Raw genomic sequence first — 20,177 nt, 5'->3', positions numbered from 1 at the left:
CCGGGCGGGGGAGTGCAGGCAGGGCAGAAGGGACGTCCGGGCTGGAAGGGAGGGGATGTCTAGACCGGAAGGAAAGGGCCGTCAGGGCGGAAAAAGGGGACGTTTGGAGAAGCCGCCGGGCACAGGCTCAGTCCTTCGGGGCCCCCCACTGCCCAGCAGGAGTGGACGGGGGTGCGGCGCTGGGGTCAGGAGGGTGAAGCCACGGGGAAACTGAGGCCGCAGGCAGAGTCAGGTGCGTTCTGAGTAGCGCCGGGAGGGTTTTGGGGCAAGACGGACTGAACGCATCTGGTGAAGAAACAGCCCCGCGCTGACGCCAGGTGCGCGGCGTGGGGGGCCCCGGTGCGCGGCAGGTGCAGCTCCGAGCACGCGCCCGAGTGGCCCCAGCGTGGCTCCGCGGGGCGACAGTCTCGCCACCCGGGAGGTGCGGGTGCCCCTGGGGTTCATCGTCCCGGTAGTTTTCCCTCCGTGAATTCCCCGGGGACGCGCTCGTTCTGCGTCCCCGCGACCTGCGGCCGGCGCTGGGTCCGGGCCGGGCTGGGGGCACCCGCCGGCCCCTCCGCGCCCCCCAGGCCAGGTGGCCCCGGCGCTGCGCGTCTCCATCTCTCAGCGCCTCCGGCAGCTCAAGTCCCACCTGCCTCCCCTTTCTCGGTTGCTCTTTTCCAGCCATTCCATTCTGAACTAATGACTTCATGCATTCACTTGTTCATTCAGGACATGCTCCCTGAGCCCCGACAAGTGTCTGGAACTGGGATTAGGTGCCAGGAGTCAGCATTTTAAACAGGCACCGTTTCTGTCTTCGCAGAGCCCAGGCAGGGCAGCGATTGTAAGGTAGGACTGTTCCCTGGTATTTCAGACCTAGGTTGTGTGTCCCGACAGCTGAGTGGTTTTCACTCTGTGGTTACAGGACCACTGATAGTATAGATCCCTTTTCTAAGGACCTGTCTCTCTCACCGGTCAGAATCAGGAACCGGCTCACACACTCCCCTCCCTCCCAGCAGGGAGCCCCGGGCTGGGGAGTCAGAGGCCGGGGCTGTGGGGCTCCAGATAAACAGCTTCCTCTCTCAGGACCCCAGTTTTCTCACTTGTAAATTAAGGTGACCAGGCTGGATGATGTCTAAGATTCATTCTAGCACCTTCCATGAGCCTTCTATGAGCCCGAGGGCAAGCCACAATGCTAATTGCTGTAAGAGGTTAAAGAAACAAAAACAAAACAGACAGAAGAAAACCAGCAAGGCTTCCTTTAGAGGCCGTGCAGAGGGTCCCTGTAGCTCGCACTCCCTTTTGATGCTGAGACAGCTCAAGGCTCCGCCTGCTACATGAGCTGGAATAGGAGCCGCAGAGAGCTAAAGAAAGTTAAAGAACAGAAGGGTCCTCCTTCAGCACCAGTTGAACACACTGCCATAAAGAGGCATATTTAAAAAGCATCTCAGAGGAGAGCTGGACTTTTACAGCCCAGATGGTCAGGAGAGAGCAGGGGCACAGGAACCAGATGAGCAAAGCCACGGACGCAAGGAGGAACCAGCTCTGCTCAGGAACCTCAGTGGGTTCCGTCGGCTAGAATGGCGCCTCGACTGAGCTCTTGCTCTGTGTCAAGCTGGAAGCCATAAGCTGGCAATAGTCAGATAAAAGAAACATAGTCAGTAGGATTTTAAGGGCAGCTGATAATAGCAGCTTACCAAGGGAGACAATGCAGAAATAAACAAAAGCCCCTCTGTCCGTATGGAGTGGGCATGTAAATCACTAATATTTCCAAAATACTCTCCTTTTCTTTCAGTAAGCATCAGGTGACTGCCAGGCACAGGGCAGGTGTTAGGGACACAGAGCTGACTCAGATGTGGGGTGCTGGGGACCCCGGGTTTCCAGTCGGGCCCCACTGGGAAGGGTCTGTCATGACCAAAGAGAAGTTTCTGCCTAACTCCAAGGGCAGCAGGGAGCCACGGACGATTTCTGAGCAAAAGCATCACAGGAGCGAGGCCGGAGGGTGGGCCAGGAGTGGAGACAGTGGCAACAATTCAGAGGAGACGAAATTCAGGGGAGAAAACGAGGAGGGTGGATTGAACGCTGGCGTGGTCAAATTCGTCATCCTGAATCCTCCCAGCTGATGGACTCCCTGGGCAGGCCAAGGCCCCTCCGCGGGGGGGGGGGGGGGGCGGGGACGGGAGGCGCACAGGTGCATGGTCACACGGAGGAGGTTTCGGAGACGCGCTGAAACCCCTACATTCATCCCTGCACTCCCAGACTTAGCGTCTTTGACTGTGCTGGATTCGGCTCAAAGTACAATCAATCCTGTTTTCAAGTACTCAGAAAATACAATAAATGCACATAAACTGGCCACCGTATCCGGGGGGAGGGAACAGAGCAAACAGCACCGACACCCTTGTTCTTCCCACTGGCATTCGTGTCTCTCCAGATGGGAGCCCCGAGCATCGATGTTTCAAAAACCCCAGTCCCTGAGTGAGACGCCCACAGCGTGGCCTTGGCGTCACCTGGGCAGCAGTGCACAGCCCAGGACAGCCCCTGCCGGCCTGCTCGCGCGCGACAGAGCAGGGCTCGCCCGCCACTGCCCGGGGAGACGGCGTTAAGGCTGATGCACGAGAACGCGGAGCCTGTCGGCGTCTCTCACAGCTGCCTGCAGCTCCACTAAGGAAAGGCCTCCATTGTAAGAGGGAAAAACCCAATAGCCTCACTTTTCCCCCTTTAAAATACATTACACTTTTTTCTTTGGTAAATGACAAGCTTTACCAATTATCTTTCCTTTATCTACAGGTAGATTGTTCCTTTCAGGGTGAAACACTGTCATATTTTTAGATGTTTGCTTTTAAGTTGTTAGCTACACAGACATCTTTCCTGAGGGTCCGGCAGTAGTACATTTGTGACACTAAAACTCACGTGCAGAAACCCCCAGACGTGCCAAGTGGTGACTGCATTGGGCTGGCACAGCTGGCCAGCTGTCACCAGAGCAGGGGAAGGTGACCCTCTGCACATTCTTCTGGTAGTGTGACTGCTCAGTGAGGAGAAAATTGTTTTTTTAATAGCAACCAGAAAGCAATCTGAAATCAGCAAGCAAAGGAACAAAATGAGGAAGTTGTGTGGCGTTTTGGTGAGGTTTCTTGTTGCCACTTTCCTTTGCCAGAATTTCAGAGATGGAGTTCAGTACGCCGGCGAGGCCGCCAGCCCTCCCGCTCCACAATGGGAAGGAGAACCGCCAGTTTGCTCGAGTCTCAGATGCACCATCTATTAACAGCTTTTCAGGAAAAAAAAAGACCACGTTAAAAGCATCCATCAATTACAAGCTGTATTCAGCTTTCAGAAACACTCACAGGTGAAAAATATGCATCTCAGAATCAAGAAATATGGTGTTTTAATTCAAAGGTCGCCATTAATTAATCATTTTAAAGGACTTAAGCAAAAGGAGCTCCCTGGAATACAGGTCATCAGGAACAAACAATGGCAGGGCCCTACTAGAAACAGAATTTAAATATTTGTCAGGTAAGCCAAGGAAAACAAAGGATCCAGAGAAGAAAACTGCAAACACTTTTAATCCTGTCTCTTACACATATTTAGATTTGCTCTAGTTTATAACTTACTATGAACAGCCATGACTATAAAAGGTGAATTCACATCCAGGCGTTCAAGGAGGGAAAGAAACAGCGTCGGTCCCGATCGCTGTTCTGTCTCCCACGTCTGGCTCCTACCAGGTGACCCGCGGTATTTGTTGAATGAAGATGTATTTGCAGAGCAAATGGCAAAATCAAGCATTGGAGTGATCATCAAGGCCAGTGATTTTACATCCTATGTATTTTAGGGTTTGTTCTTCCCTAGGGCAGGCCAGAGCCTCAGCGTCCTCTCCTGGGTGTGACCGCTCGGCCCCTCCCCGCCCCCTGGTGCTCCAGCCCCTCCCACCTGGCCGCAGGGCCCCGCCCACACAACATGAATCTGCTTCAGTCAGGTGCAGTTTTTGAACCTCCCATGAATTCCCATGAAAACAGAGTAACTTGCACAGCAAAACAGGAAACCCTCAGTCAGCATCTTCAACAAGGCTGGCTAACAAAGAGGTCCCTGAGGACCCCAATGGGGCAGGGCCGAATGGATGTGCTGAGCCCTTGGGCCTCTCCCAGGGGTGGGAGCTGGTGGCTGGGAGGGCAGAGGGGAAGGCACTGCGGCCCACCGAGGACAGCAGCCCGCACCTGGCAGGTGAGGTGGGGGGCATGAGCAGGGCTGGGCCTGAGACCCCCACGGTGCCCACACCCTCCCTGGAGCAGAATCACAGGCCAGGGCAGGGGGACCTGGGACAGGGGAAGGTTTGGCTCGAAGTGCAGGGGAAGGACCAAAGCAGGTGTTTGGACCTCCTCGGTACCTGGCCCAAACGAGCCAATTGTTACACAAGTACACTATATAAATTTGAAGTGTGAACTAGATATTTGATAAAAGAAATTATTGTCAGTCCTGTCAGGTGTGATTATGGTATTGTGGTTTTGGTTTTCTTTTATTAAAAACATGCGTATCTGACAGAGCGCCAGGGACGTCTGGGACGTGCTGTGAAACCATGGCTGCGGGGACAGAAGCAGGGAAGGGAACAGCCCAGTGGGATGCCTGGGGCTGGGTGTGAGTACCTGGGAATGCAACTTTCTGTTCTTCTGGATGTGTTTGAAATTTTCCAAACAAAAGGTTTAAAAAAATGAGTCACAATTTCGGCCATGTCATTTATTTACTAAAACCACTTTATAAACCCCCGAATTCCCCAACTATTTTGCACCCTACAGAAAGTCTTACCCAGGCTCTGCCCCCAGCCTCACTGCGGGCCACTGCCTCGCCCTGAACCTACATGACACACTCAGGGCTGTATCTGACACTCTGCCCTTGCCCACCTGTCCCCGCCACCTGGAACGCCCAGCCAGCCTAAGCCCTTCCCCCAAGTCTGGCTCAGACCACAGCTCTGCGGAAGCCCCCCAAGCCCCGGGCTGGCTGCCCCCCGTCCCCGGGGGCGGGGGCAGGGGGGCCACACCTGTATGCATCTGCCCACCACTGGGCAGCGCAAGGACGCAAGTCTTCTGCTCATTTTCAGATCTCTGCACTTAGCAGCACCTCAGCAAATCATAGCTGCTCGGTTACTGTCTGTTAAACTGAGAGAAGTTTTTGTTGGCGTATTTTTTAATAACTGTGTCTAACTCACTGTGCTCTTTAAAGCTCACAACTTAGAGGGAGTGTGAGTTGGTAAAAATGAAGGCAAAACAGCAACATGGATCAAAAGCCCTAAAAATTTTTATTCCTTTTGATCCAGAAATTCCACTCCTAGGAATTTATTTAAAGGAAATTATCAGGCCGGGCACGGTGGCCCATGCCTGTAATCTCAGCACATTGAGTCCAGGAGTTTGAAACCAGCCTGGACAACATAGCAAGACTCTGTCTCTACAAAAAAATTTAAAATTAGCCAGGCATGGTGGTGCACACCTGCAGTCCCAGCTACTCGGGAGGCTGAGGCAGGAGGATCGCTTGAGCCCAGGAGTTCGAGGTTACAGTGAACTATGATCGCAGCACTGAACTCCAGCCTGGGCAACAGAGTGAAACTCTATCTCTAAAAAAAGAAAAATACTAACAAATTTTTTTTATCAACATTTTATATGCTTTATCGAAAGTTGACAAGTGCAACAGTTAAATACAGTGACACCTTGCAACTGTGTAGAGAACATGCACAGACACATATGCAAATAACTACTGTACAGGTAATACGCAGAAACCCCTACTGGGAAAATCCATTTCATTAGCTAGAACTGATCATTTTTCAAAGTATTCAACCAGCTCAATAGAAAGACTTCAGTAAACAGGGCTTTACTTCAGGATATTCAGCAGCTAGAAGATGTCGGATTACACAGTGTGAGTAACTGTGCCAAATTCTTACAATTTCTCTAGGTGTGGTTTTTGTCATGTAGCAGTTTTTATGTGGATTGGTATAGAAAAGACAGCCCACACCTCTTCAGACAGCCAATGAACATCTAAATTTCAATCTGTACAACCTAAATAGTAGTTACAGTCCTCTATTGTACAAAAATTATCAGAAACATACAGAAATTATCAGAAACATATAAAAGAATGTTCAGTAACAAAAGCATCCTAGACTTCAGTCTATAAAAATCATTCATATAATGGAATATCAGGCAACCATTAATAACCATGTCTTAATAGAATATTTAGTGGCTAAAGGGAATACTTAATATTTATTATAAGGATTTATATAAAGCAATAACATTAGATTATGAATCAACATATTCAATACCGATACAATTGAATCATAAAAAATTCACCTATAAACATACTTGAAAAAAAGATACCTAAATATTCAGAGCTTTATCCTGAGGTTTTTAAAATAGAAGGGGTTTTTTTAAGTTAATAAATCTTATATATTTAGAGCAGTTTTAGGTTTACAGAAAAATTGAGCTGAAAGTACCGGCAGTCCCACCCCCTCTCCCCACCGCACGGTGCTCCGTGTCCTGCACACCTGCCATGAGTGCCATGGGCGAGCCAGCGTTCACACGTACGATTAGCTGAAGTCCTTGGTTTACATGAGGGCTCACGCTTTGTGTTGTATTAATGCAAATCTGTGGGTTTTGACAAGTACGTGATGTCAGGTACCCGCCGTCACAGTGTCCTACAGGGTAGCGTCTGCCCTAGAGACCCCTGCGCTCCTGCTCCCACACCACCCCCTGTGCACACACGGAACCTCCACGCTTTTTGCAGTCTGCATAGTTTTGCCTTTTCCAGACTGTCGTATAGCTGGAATTGCACAGTGTGCGGCCTGCTCACCCTGCCTCTCCTGCTTAGCAACGCACTCACTGCTCCTCCTTGTCTCCCTGTGGCCTGCTGGCTCCTTCTTGTATCGCGGGGTAATATTACATTGTGTGGAAGTACCGGTGTGTTTATCAATTCACCCACTTAAGCATATTTCTCCCCTCAGTTTTTGCTTTCACTTTTTGGTAATTATGAATCAAGCCATGTACAGGTTTTTGTGTGGACGTAAGTTTTCAGCTCATTTGGTAAATACCAAGGATCACACATAAGAACATGTTTACTTTGGTAAAAAAAAATTGCCAAACTGTCTTCCAAAGAGGCTGCACCATTTTGCATTCCCTCCAGCAAAGACTGAGAGTTCCTGTTGCTCTAAGTCCTTGTCGGTGTTTGGTGTCGTCAGTAGTGTGGATTTCAGCCATTCTAATAGATGTGTGTAGTGGTACCACTGTTTTAGTTTCCAGTTCCCTAACGGCATGTGATGTTGAGCGTCTTTTCATGCTTGTCATCTGCACATCTTCTTCTATGGGGTATCCGTTCAGATCCTTTGCCCACTTTTGAATTGGGTTGGTTGTTTTCTTATTGTTGAGTTTTAAGTTTTATATATTTTGGATACAAGCCCAAAAAGACATCATAACACATGTCTTTTGCAAATATTTGCTCCTACTCTGTGGTTTGTCTTTTCATCCTCTTAACACAGTCTTTCATGGAGCAGAAGTTTAAATTTTAACAAAATCCAACTTATCATTTTCTCTTTCATGGATGAAGCTTTTGGTACTACATCTAAAACTCATCACCAAACCTATTTTCACATAGATTTTTCCCTATGTTATTTTCTAAAAATTGTTTTAGGTCTGCATTTTACTGATAGAGCTATGATCCACTGTGAGTTAAGTTTTGTGAAGGATGTAAGGGCTGTGTCTAGATTTATTTGTGTATTTATTGCCTACAGATATCCGTTTGTTTCAGCACCATTTGTTGGTAAGGTTAAACTTTCCCCATTGAACTGCTTTTCCTCCTTTGTCAAAATCCGTTGACTGCACACGTGTGGGTGTGTTTCCAGGCGCTCCGTCCTGTCCCATTGATACACTTGCTGTTGGTTTGCAGACCTGCACTGTCCCGCTCGCTGGGCTTCACAGTAAGACCTGCAGTCAGGTCTTCTGACCTGGGGTCAGTCTTCCAGCCTGGTTCCCCCGACTGCCGTATCGGCTATTCTGAGCCTTTTGCCTTTGCACACAAAGTTAAAACCAATTTGTTGATATCCACAAAGCTACTTGCTGGGATTTTGATTGAAATTGCATTGAATTTGTAGATCAAGCTAGCGGAAAACCAGTATCTCAACAATCTTGAGTATTCCAATACATTAACATGGATTTCTTCACTTATTTAGCTCTTTGATTTCTTTCGTCAGAGTTTTATAGTTTTCCTCATATAGATATTGCACATATTTTGTTAGGTTTATACATAAATATTTCTCTTTTGGTATTAATGTAAATAGTGTTTTTATTTCAAATTATAATTGTTTATTGATGATCTACAAGTGCTATAGACTGAATGTTTGTGTCCTTCCTCCCAAAATGCACATGTTAAAACCTAATCCCCAATGTGAGGGTGTGTGGAGATGGGGCATTTGGGAGGTGCTGAAGTCATGAGGGCAGAGCCTTTGGGAACGGGATTTTTGCCCTTATAAAGGAAGCGCCAGCGAGCTCCCTTGCCCCTTCCATGGTGTGAGGACACAGCAAGATGATGGCCATCCATGAACCAGAGCGTAGTTTCTTATAAGACATCAAATATGTTCATACTAGTGCCTGAACTTGGATTTTTGAGCCAACAGAATGATAAGAAATAAATGTTTGTCGTTTATAAACATTCAATCTATGGTAATTGGTTACAGCAGCCCAAATGGACTAAAACAATAAGAAAATAATCAACTTTTGTATATTAACCTTGTGTCTGGCAATCTTGCTATAATTGCTTATTAATTCCAGTTTTTTTGTTTTTGTTGATTCTTTGAGATTTTCTATTAAATATATAGACAATTATGTCATCTGCAAAAACAAATAGTTCTATTTCTTCCTGTCCAGTACGTACGCCTTTCATTTCCTTCCCTTCTCTTGTCTTACTGCGTGGTTAGGATGGCAAGTCCATGCTCTGAGGGAGTGGTGAGAAGGGACAGTCTTGCCTTTTTCCTGAGTTAGGGAAAAAGTATCTAATTTCTCATTATGAGGCGTGATGTTAGCCATAGCTCGTTGTTATTGCCGTTGTTGTAAATGCTCTTTATCAAGCTGAGGAAGTTCCCCTTTGTTATGGACTGAATTATGTCTCCTTAACGTTCATATGTTGATGTCCTAACTCCCAATATCTTAGAATGTGACTATATTTGGAGATAGGCTCTTTAAAGAGGTAATTAAGTTAAAGAGGGCCCTGATCCAACACGAGAAGAGGAAATCTGGACATAGACACATGTAGAGGAAAGTCCATGTGAAAATACAGGGAGAAGACAACCATCTTCAAGCCAAGGAGAAAGACCTCGGAAGACAACAGCCTTTATCAACACCTTGATCTCAGCCTTCTGGCCTCTGGATTTGTGAGAAAATAAATTTCTATTGTTCAAGTCACCCAGCCTTTGTTGTGGTGCTTTGCCACAGCATCTCTAGCAAACAAATATATCCTCTATTCCAGTTTGCTGAAGACTTTTTACCATGAACTGGTGTTGGATTTAATCAGCGATTGTTCTATACCTATTGATATGATCGTGTGATTTTTCCTCTTTAGCCTTAACATTAACCAATGTGATGTATTACACTGGTTAGTTTCTGAATGTGAAATAAGCCTTGCACACCTGAAATAAATCCCTCTTGGTCATGGTATATAATATTTTTATACATTAGACTCAATATGCTAATATTTTGTTGGGGATTTTTTTGCATCCATGTTCAAGAGAGATACGAGTCTGTGTCTTTCCTGTCTTGTAATGATTGTCTGATTTTGCTCTTAGGTATGTAAGGGGTTATATTTCACTCATATAACGGGTTATGAAGTGTTCTCTCTGCCCCAATATTGTAGAGAATTGGTATTTCTTCCTTAAATGTTTGGTAGAACTCACAGCGAACGCATCTGGGCCTGGTGCTGTTTTGGAAAGTTATTAATTATTGATTCAAGTTCTTTAATAGATATAGGCCTATTCGTGTTGTCTATTTCTTCTAGTGTGAGTTTGTCAGATTGTGCCTTTAAAAGAATTGGTCCACCTCATCTAGGCCTTCAAATTTGTAGGCATAGAGTTGCTTATAATAGTCCTTTATTATCCTTTTAATGTACATAGAATCAGTAGTGATGGCCTCTCCTTCATTTCTGATATTAGTAATTTGTGGTTTCTCTCTCTCTTTTTGTTTTTGTTGTTGTTTTCTCTGTCGTTTTCCTGCTTTCAATTTCACTTACAGTAAGTCCTCCCTTAACAGCATGGACAGATTCTTGGAAACTGACTTTAAGCAAAACAATGTAAAACAAAGCCAAGTTTTTCTCATCAACATTATAGAAAAATGATGTTGCACGAAACAACATTATTTGATGACCTGCTGTATTTTTCCTTAGTCACGGTTTCCAAGAACCTATTGATGAAGTTAAGTGAGGACTTACTGCATATCTGCTCTAATTTTTAGTATTTCTTTACTTTTGCTTTCTTTAGATTTAATTTCTTCTTCTTTTTAATTTCCTAAGTTAGAAGCTTAGATTACCGATTTTAGATCTTTATTCTTTTTTGATATAGACCTTAAGTGGTATAAATTTACCTCTAAACACTGTTTTCACTGTATCCCACACATTTTGATAGATTGTATTTTCACTTTCATTTTGTTCAAAACATTTAAAATTAATTTTGCGACTTCTTCTTTGCCTCATGTGCTATTTAGAAGTGTATTTTTAAATTTCCAAATATTTTTGAATTTTCCAGCTTTTTCTGCTATTGAATTTGGTTTAATTCCATTAATTCCATTCCACCTCAGAAAAGTTACCTACTAAGATGCTACTAAATTCCCATCTAATAATAAGATCAGATACACTCTATCCCTTACAAATCCATTGTGTGTGTATTGTCTTACTGAGCTTCACAACCCTGCAGTATGACAGCCAGGAATGTTGTAAATTTTGCAGATTCCTAAGACACCACAGCCTGGGGGTGAGGAGCTTGCCAAAGGTCACCAACCCATGACAAGTGTCCTGGACTTTCAGGCTCTTGAATCCAGACCCTTGCTGTGCACACAGAGCGAGAAACTGTGCACAAAGTAAGTGAGGTTCTCGTTGGGCTTCACCCAAGGAAATTTACCAGTGAAAGCCCAGGCGGGCCTCAGCGGACCATTTCTGCCTCTCCAGTGTGACCCGATTTGGGGAATTCAATAGAGAATCAGGGCAGTCTGTTTCTCCCACTGGGATACGTTTTTTGGGGTCAAGGAAGTAGAGATGCCATTTAGTGTTGTTAAATATCCAGATGGCCCCATGTAACTAATCACCAACCATTTCTATTTTAAACTTGGGCAAGATATCTTGGCAAAGCACCATCGGTTCTATTGGCAGACAAAGTAAATTATTCCTTGCTATATCAACATCACTCTTTTGTTATTAAAATTCTTATTTTTATTACAGGAGATGGGTAAGTTATTAAAAGCCACTTGTCCCTTTCCCATTTCCTCTGACTGCATGCTTCCCCGGGGGCCAAGCCGGCCAGGGCCAACTCATCACCTCAGCACGGCAGACACAGCGCCTGGAGCCACAATACTTGTTAAATCAGAAAATTAAAAAATGAACTTTTAGGTTGGAGAAAATGTTTTAATGTATAACACGAATATGTTCATCTTTATGCCAATAAAGTCATAAAATACAGTTTTGACTACTGTTATTTTTATTGAAAGTCCTACTGCATCCTTGAAGACAGCATCTCCCTGGTGTCTGATGCTTTGGGGGGTAACTATGGGCTCCCTGAGTCCCACACTGCCAGGCAGTGACAGGGACGGCATGCCCCTTCTCACCCTCACCCCGGGAGGCCTCGGTTTCCCTGCTCAGTGACAGCCTGCCCTGCCCTCTCTATCGCCACGTAAATGGTGACCTGCTAATATTTCGCTGCGCGCTCCCCTGGCCACCTGGGAGCCCTGCTCTGTGCCTGCCACTCATTATCGATGGCGGGTTGGCTGGGGTTGGCGGGGAGAAGGGAAGGGCAGTCCTGATAGTAGGAGATGACTGTTTCCACGTTTCTGTGCGGCATTCTACGGAGACCTTTGAAGTCAGAGCTGAGCCTGTTCATGTGCTCCCGGGAGGTTCAGGGCGAGCACAGTAGCCTCACGTAATTATGCAGCAGGTGAAGGCAAGAACTCTAGTTGCGCCTTCACTGCTAGACACTCCAGGGGTACAGAACTCAGGCGATTACACACTGGATAATCCCAAAGAAAAATAGTGAAATGAGATCAGGCAATAGTAGCACTAATCCCTCCAGCACCCGGAATCCAGCTCTGGCTGCTGGGACAGGTGCCGTCTGCAACAGGGGAGTAGGAATTCCCACCTGCAGAGCCGCGTTGCACAGGAGGGCCTGAGCCCTGACGCACAAATTGCATCACTTGATCTAGGAATCCCCCAAACTTCCCACAATACCCAGAAAAATGTGTGAAATCAACCAGCGTGTCAGTGGGAGGAGGGGGTCAGTGCGGCAGATGATACGGAGCGAGAGATGCGGCCTGCGCAGCCTGGGTCTTGTTCTCATCTTGGCAAAGCCACATGATTAACAAATCGGGCTGTCCCTCGGGGTCCACTGCTGTAGACAAGCAGGTCCCAGCATCACCCCCTCGGCAGACACCACCCGGCCCTTGAACTCAGGCCTTGAGGACGAGGTGGGGGGATTTCTCCTCTGGGACCCACCACTCCACATGCTTCCGGGTCACCGCCCACCCCACCTCTGGACGGCTCTGTGCAAACACACGGCAAAAGCCGCCAAATCAAAGTGCTAAGGTCACTGCTTCACCCAGAGCTGCACGTTTACATATGCAAGGACCTTGTATACATGTGTGTGCACACGTGTGTGCACCTGGGTGGCCACACGTATGTACTTGCACACGTGAGTGTGCATGTATTCGACTCGTTTCCACAGCAACACTAAAATGTCAATATTCTGATGGTGCTTAACCACACATGCACTGCCACACCGGGGACGGCATCCTGGCGGAATCTGAACCCAGACCCCCTGCCACAGCCCTGCAGCACCCGCCGCCCCGGCTCCCGCCGCCCCAGTGCCGTGGCCGGCTCACCGCTCTGCCCTGAGCATTTTTGCTTCCTCGGCCCCTTCCTCCACATGAAGATGACAACTATATTTTATGACCTCATTGTTATTAATATATATTATTAAATATACTAATATCATCAGCTTAAATATTTTATTCAAATTAAAACTTCATTTTTTAACTTTTGCCCCTGGAAATAAGCCTGTTAAAGAACACTAATCATCTATGTAAAACAACAGCAACAGCCTTATACAGCAGAGCCTGAACCTAAACCACCATCCAGCTTGGGAAAAAATTCCAGACATCAGGCTGCAGGGGGGAGACCTGTGTAGGCTCAGCACCCACGCAGGGCCCTGCCCAGAGGGGTGAAGGGGTGACTGCCGGGCTGTCCCCAGTGTGAATTCTTAATAAAGCTGCCTTTGCACTTGTGTCTCATGAGAAAAACCAACCAGACAACGGAGGCCTGGAGGCCGGACCCACTGTGTCCCTCCATCCCTCCCTGGCGTGAGTTCCTGGCCCCCAGCTCCCCAGCCCCGGCGTCCCGGCCTCGCTGCCCGCTCCTGCCCGTCCCCACCCCTGGGAGCTGCTGTGCGGGAGCCTGTGCGTGGGGTGTACAGCACGGGGGGGGAGGGGGCAGTGACACCTACACCCCTTGGCAGCAGTGCCCCAACATGTGCAGAGGGAGCTACATCCTGTCACCCCTGACCCAAGTCCCGAGCATGTCCCCACACGGAGGTTTGAAGACCCTGGGGCCGCCTGTGTGCTCCACGGTGCAGTGGGCCAGGGAAGGGGAATGCCTGGCTGGACGTGCCCAGAGCCTGTCCCTGACGGGGATGCAGGTGTCCAGGTGGGCGCGGGGCACCTGTCAGGGTTCACAAGCACCTGGGCAGTGTCCCTTGCCAAGCAGTGCTGGGGCAACGCCCCTCACTGGCTCTGCCCCTGGGGACTGTCCCTCCTCCAGCCTTCCTGGCCAGCGTATGTTGATCCTTCTGGCCGGCTGGAGGCACCCACCGGGGACAAGCTGAGAAATACAAACTGTATAGTTTCATGATTCTCCATGTGAGTTAAAGTCTCTTATATTTGCATCTAAAACTAGCACTGCATAGTATAAATATGAAAAAGAAAACTTATGCCAATAATTCAAAATTTTAATTTTCTTTATGTAGAATTGTGTTAAGTATCAAATCAAAGCAAGTTGACGAGTCAAGAGCAAGACCATGGAGGAAAGGAAAGGGTTACCTTCAATGTCCCTCTGTCCTGCTTTTTGAACAAGGGCCCCAAAATTTCATTTTGTGCGGGGCCCTGCAAATCACGTAGCCAGCCCTGCTAAGTCTCCCCCCACGCCAAGTGGCCGGTGACCACCTGCCCCAGCCTCCCAGCGGATGAGGATCAGCGCCAATGCGTCTCGCACCAACCTGGTCCTCAGGCCCCAAAGTCGTCAGGTCAGGGAGCACCAGCTCAGAGCAGACTCCGCATCACAATGGCCCCAGGGCTCACAGACGGACGGCTCTGCGGCCTGATTAGATTGGCCCAGACACTTTAAACATCAAGCGAGCTGACCCTCAACGTGAGACAGGTTGATTTATTATCCTTCGGGCGCTGCTGACAGCCAGCACGGGGAGCGGGCTCTGTCTGGTCATTTTTCAAGCTCTGTGCACACTCATGGCACCTGCGTCCTCCGGCACATTACCGCAGACAGCCTGCTGGAATGCTAAGAGGCTCCTATCAAGACTTTTTTAAGAGACTGAAATGAGGAGTCTAATCGAGGGCAACCAAAAAGTCTGCTGTGTGTGCAGATAAATACATGCTGCATTTTTAAGAAGCGAGCAACCCTCAGCCAGGACGTGGGGGCGTGGAGGCCACAAGGTGCCGAAGCCCGAAGAGGAGCACCTGTCCAAGGTCGCCCCGTTTCTGCAGCTCCCTGCCCAGCACACTGTGCTGCTCCAAACAGACCGAATGCCTCGCACTGAAAACATCCTAAATACCTCCCACAGTTGATGACTATTTCAGCCATTTCCATCTCACATATTTTACAATAAGAATCTATTCATTTAAACATCACTAGTTCAGAATTTATGTGAATGCAGAGTGGAGGACAAGTTTATCTGCAGCCTTCACGACGAAGATATCAATAACACAGACCACACTGCAGAGGACACATGTCACCCGCGCGCCACGGAGGGTGGGAACTGCTCACATGTACCGCAGGACCCGGTACTGCCAGGTAAGCCACATCCGTGTGCTCACTGTATCATTTCTCCACTCATTAAACCAGGGCCCCAGGGATTCCTTATTGTTAACTCCACACCAGCCTATTCCGCGTCTTCCTACGCGCCTGATGTTAAGGAAACTGCCTTTCGTTAATTCCGGTGAGTCTAACCCAGGCTGCAGTGCCAGATCCCTCCTGTGCCACTTGCAAGTATTTTTATTAAAAAAAAAAACTCCCTTAATCTCTTGAGCCTCAAAGTGCCCAACATCCAAATGAGGGTCACAAAATACATTGTTTCTGGCTCACAAGCCACTGGGGAGGATTCACAAGATGACGGATCTCCAAGAGCTTGGCAAAGTGCCAGGCCCTGTGCAAACACAGATGGTGGGAGGAAGAGGAGAGCTCCTTCTTCCTTGCTGCTCGGCCGCACCTACGTCTCCCCAACACGGATGCCTTTTCCCTCTGACCATTTTTCATCACTTGCTGTGGGTACAGACGAGCTCTCTGTGTCTAGAGGAGAGTCTAAGCCTTAAGCCACGTTGGCACAAGCACACATGCAAAAGCAAAGCAGGGACTACTGCACACTCGCCAGGGGGAAGGTCGGGGCTGAGGCTTCGGCAGAGCGACCTCTTCATACCTGCTATTGCTTCATAAACCCGGAGCAATTGTGAGCCTGCACTCGGTCTCGGGGCTTGAAAGAAGAAACATATAAAAAGCTTTTGCTCTAAGATTGAAAGTGCAATATTTGCACTCCTAGGAAGCTGATGGGAAAGTAGGAACAAGGCCACACTGCAGAGCTTAATAAATCTTTTAAGTCTATTTGGGCATTTTAAGTAAGTACCAATGTTCCTATTTGGGAAAGGAGCAATAAAGAAAGAGAGAGGAATAATATTCCAGAAAGACATTCATAATGTCCCCATATAATTTAAATGAAATACTCTGGAATAGGCATACTCAGCTTCCAGGAGGCTGCCAGACCTGTTTTTTCCACACGGGAGGCTGGAGGAATCTCCTCTGGGGACTCTGATCACCACAGAGGAAAGAATCAAGAGACTGACATCAGAGGCTCATATCAACCCCCCGACCACTCATCACAAAGCCACAGTTGACCGGCTCTACTTGAGCTTTCAGAGCTGCTGGACTGACTGCTGGCCTGTCACTCTTAATCATGAGCAATGGTCAAGGAGGACCAGACATCTGAGACGTGCTCTAACAAGAAAGCCAGTGACCAGAACAATCAAACAGAACAAAAGCAATTTGTAGGAAGCAGAGACTACGTGGGAAAAAGGAAACTTAAGAAGGAGACACTATCATTAGTATTCACAGATAGGAGAAGACGCTGCATCCATGTTACAAGAACAGGATGCTCAGAAAGAAAAAATTTAGAGAACAAAAAGAGCTATTAGAAATTTAAAATATGAGGGCAGACTTCCGGCTTCCACTTAAAATGTAGAAGGCTAGATAGCATCATGCCCCCCCTTGCAACGATACAAAAAAGGATGTAGAATCTATGAAATAATAACTTTCCTTGAAGCCAATAGAGAGCTGAAGTCAGAGAGAAACCAATTAACCCAGATCCTAAGGAAGCACAGCCCTAGGGGAGCGATGGAACGAAGGATTTGCTTATGGTGGCGGCATAGAAACCAGCAAGGATTCAGCTGAAATTCTGAACAAGTTGCTAGAGAGAGGTGCGGGCTAAAGTGAGAGTATGGAACCCCGGAAGCCAGAAAGCAGCAGAGGAATCTACACCAATTTGCAGGCTTTATTTTCCAGCCTTGGCAGATGGCCTGAGGAGGGGGGACAGAAGCCCCTGTGGGTGAGGCAGGAAGTGCCCACAGAACAAGAGCCCCACAGCCTGACACTTTGAGATGTTAGGGGAGAGCCCTGCACCTGGGAGAGGAGCAGGAAATGCCTGTTAGATACCCTTATGGTGGGAAGGGGCAGTACCACTGTGAGGACCCCACCCCTTAGATGCAAGGACACAGGGCCCACCAGAGACTGACACTAACCCAGAAGGGAGAGAATACCATCACCTTCCTCACCCCAACACCGGGCCGGGGGCATCCAGTAATGAGAAAATGCAGTTCACTGCTAGGGAGGGACAAGGTCATGGAGAGGGCTCTCTCTGAGGTGCAGATGTAAAGGGAAGATCTCAAGCTCAAGACAGCACAGACACTGACAAAAATCTCCCAGTAAATCCTCCAGAAAATCCTCCCTAAACAAAGTGACCAGTGCAAGCCTGAGGAACACCAACAGTGACCATATCAACAAGAAAATCCAAACCAAATGCTACTATTGACCGGATTAGCTCAACTCCCCACAGTAAAGGCATAGCAAAGGAAATTGTATGTTCATTTCCCAGCATAAATTCTGTTTCCTCAGACTCTACTATTCTATGAAAGATGTCCAAAAATTATAAGCTATACAAAGAAGCAAGGAAAACATACACATACAGTCAAGAGACAAAGTATACAATAGAACCAGACATAGATATGACCTGGTGCTGAAACTATCACATAGGAATTCAAAATAATGATGAATAATATGTTTAAGACTCTGATGTAAAAAGTGGACAACATGCATGAAGAGGTGGGAAATTTCAGTAGAGAGATGGAAACTCTAAGAAAGAATCAAATACAAATGCTAGAAATAGTGGGGGAGGGGCAGACACAAAAATGAAGAATGATTCTGATGGGCTCATCAGTAACCTGAGGCATCTCAGTAAAGAATCAGTGAGTTGAATGTCAACAGCAACCAGACAAATTAAAACAAAAGGATAAAACAGTGACAAAATAGAAAACAGCATCCAAGAGTCATGGAATAATAGAAAATGGCCTAGTAGAGACAAATCAGAATCCTAAATGAAAAAAAATGGTGACAGTATGGAAGAGAAGAATTATTTTAATAGATAATGACTAAGTATTTCTCAAAATTAGTGAAACATACCAAAGCACACAACCAAGGAGCTCAAAGAAAACCCACCAGGACAAATATCAACAGAATGAAATAAAAAGCACACATATTCAAACTACTGATAACTAAAAGTAAGAAAAATACCAAAGAATTCTGAAAAAAAGGCAGAGAAAAAAAACACATAGCATGTACAAAAAAAAAATCAAAATGCAAAGAATTACAACAGACTTCTGCTCAAAAACTATGCAATACAGAGACAAGAGAGTATAATCCTTAAATTGCTGAGAGTACAAAGAAAACCCGTCAACCTGGAATTCTGTACTAAGTAAAACATTTCCTTCAAAAGGAAAGAGAAATAAGGATTTTTTTGAGACAAATAAAAACTGAGAATTAATTGCCACAAGAATTGATCTATGAGAAATACTCAAGAGTGTTCTTCAGACAGACTTGGATTTAAACAAAGAAGTAGAAGACAACTTAAAATGACACAAATGTAAGTAAATAGAAAAATATTTTTTATTTTAATTATTCTAAAAGGCAGTTGTCTAAAGCAAACATAGTACCCATGTTTTGTGGGTTTGTAACGGAGGTAAAAATAAAATATAAGTCAATAACAAAAAGGATAAGAAGAAACCAGGAGTGCCGTGTTACAAACTCACTATAAACAGAGTGGTGTTATGTAATTCTAGGGTAGACCATGATTAATGAAGGTGTGCATTGTAAACTCGGGGGAAAACACCATGCAACATCGTAAAGAGGCACAAACGATAAACCAGTGAGGGATTCCCTCTCTTAGCCAAGGTGGGCAGGTAGGAACTGGATTTACCCCCCTGCCTGAAACAGCCAATGAACGGGCAAAATATTTGAAGGAGTAAAACACTGGACGTTGGACAAGTGCCACATTCCACAGGGACTGCGGGCTGTCTGCAGGGATCCGTGGTCACCTTCCACAGTGGAAGGTTGTCACTGAAAAACAGCTGTTGAGCAGGGACTATGTTTTCAGGCCTCCTTGTGTCCAGGTACGGCCATGTGACCACACTCTGGCCAAGAGAAGTGGGCAGAAGGGATATACTCTGCTTCCGGGACTAGTCCGGAGAAAACACCCACAGAATGCTCGATACTTCCTCCCTCCTTTGCAGATGCATAGCGGTGCCTGTGGCTGTGGGAGCCACATGTGGCATTGGTGGAGCTTCCGTGGGCTGGTTCTGCAGGGACCAGAAGGGTGGTGCTAGCCCTTCCCTCCTCCATCTTCCACCCCCTCAACCCAGCACGCAGCACATAAGGCAAATGGACACGTGGTCGCCATGGCAGCCCGCGGCTAAGCACCAAAGCCTTGCTGAAGGAGAAGCCAGCAACGGCAGGGGAAAGTGCCCGGTCCAGAGGTTAAGGCACACAGGACAGGGCTGCCATTGGCTTTGTCCCAGGAACCGGGGTTGACTCGAGGGAACACAAGTCAGTTACCATACCCTGCCCAGGGAGGAGGTGAGCGGCCATGCTGAGGAGCCGTGTTCTGGGGAGCACACACCTAGCAAGAAATGGGGATGAAGCCGAAACAGCAGAAGCCACTGACTCAGATGCATCCAAAGGCTAAGGTGAGAGAAGGAGGTGACAGAGGTTGTGTGACACCCACACTGCTGGTGACTGCCGCAGCAGCAAGGCCCGGGGTCGGCCAGTCCTGCAGAGACCGGGAATGAATTGCTTGTCTTTGTGGCCCAGAATGCACGCTGAATGAACAGATGGTGAGGAGGATGAAGAGTAATGATCATACATGGTAGCTAGACTATTGATCGCTGATAGATAGGTAGACAGATGATTGGTATAGATAATTTATGGATGATGGATGGATGGATAGAGAATTGATAAATAGATGATGGATGAATGGATAGATAGCTAGATTACAGGTCGATGACTGATAGATAAATAGATAGATAATAGATGATTTATAGATGATGGATGGATGAATGGATAGGTAGATAATTGATAGATAAACATATAATAGATAGATAGATAGA

General features: G+C 46.9%; 1 protein-coding gene across 2 annotated transcripts in view; it reads left to right on the top strand.

Moving 5' to 3' along the window:
• The first annotated feature begins 420 nt into the window (after positions 1-420).
• The window catches only part of TRAPPC12 (trafficking protein particle complex subunit 12), a 385,261-nt gene continuing 365,504 nt past the window's right edge, over positions 421-20,177 (top strand). For both annotated transcript variants that reach the window (XM_069494185.1, XM_069494184.1), the window contains exon 1: positions 421-427. The gene's annotated coding sequence lies outside the window, so the exon portion shown is untranslated. The remainder of the gene's footprint in view (positions 428-20,177) is intronic.

This window comes from Eulemur rufifrons, chromosome 19 (genome assembly GCF_041146395.1).
Source record: "Eulemur rufifrons isolate Redbay chromosome 19, OSU_ERuf_1, whole genome shotgun sequence".
Lineage (NCBI taxonomy): Eukaryota > Metazoa > Chordata > Mammalia > Primates > Lemuridae > Eulemur > Eulemur rufifrons.
Note: the sequence above shows the minus strand (reverse complement) of the source record. Positions and strands in the feature narration are given on the sequence as shown.